Source organism: Gavialis gangeticus, unplaced genomic scaffold, assembly GCF_001723915.1.
Source record: "Gavialis gangeticus isolate Ggan-Ray unplaced genomic scaffold, GavGan_comp1, whole genome shotgun sequence".
NCBI classification, from domain to species: Eukaryota; Metazoa; Chordata; order Crocodylia; family Gavialidae; genus Gavialis; species Gavialis gangeticus.
In genome coordinates, this window is record NW_017729024.1 from 121,994,542 (window position 1) to 121,994,870 (window position 329).

Below are 329 nucleotides of genomic sequence, written 5' to 3' on the forward strand. Positions count from 1 at the left end.
TGCTAAAACATATCAGATTAGATTGACCCAAAGGAAAGGACCTTGTCTGCCAGTGCCATGTCCTTAGACCAAGACTTAGACCAACACAGGAGCAGCTGGGACATGGTGCTGGGGAGGCCGGGGGGAAGATGGGGAAGCAGGAGGAGAAGGTTAGCAGTGGCAAACGGGGCAAATGGCAGTGAGTGGGAACACAGGGTCTGTGCCAGTGCCCCAGGGGCCAGGAGTGGCAGGAATGCAGAGACTGGTCTTGCAGGAGCACTGGCGGGGGCTCTGCCTGCCACAGGATGGGCGGCAGGCTCTGGGCAAACCCTCCCCCTCCACCCAAGCCA

At 59.6% G+C, this 329-nt stretch overlaps 1 protein-coding gene across 3 annotated transcripts in view; it reads left to right on the forward strand.

Annotated features, from left to right (window-relative positions):
- CARM1 (coactivator associated arginine methyltransferase 1) overlaps positions 1 to 329 on the forward strand; it is a 200,552-nt gene that overhangs the window by 175,555 nt on the left and 24,668 nt on the right. The gene's annotated exons all lie outside the window — the stretch shown is intronic.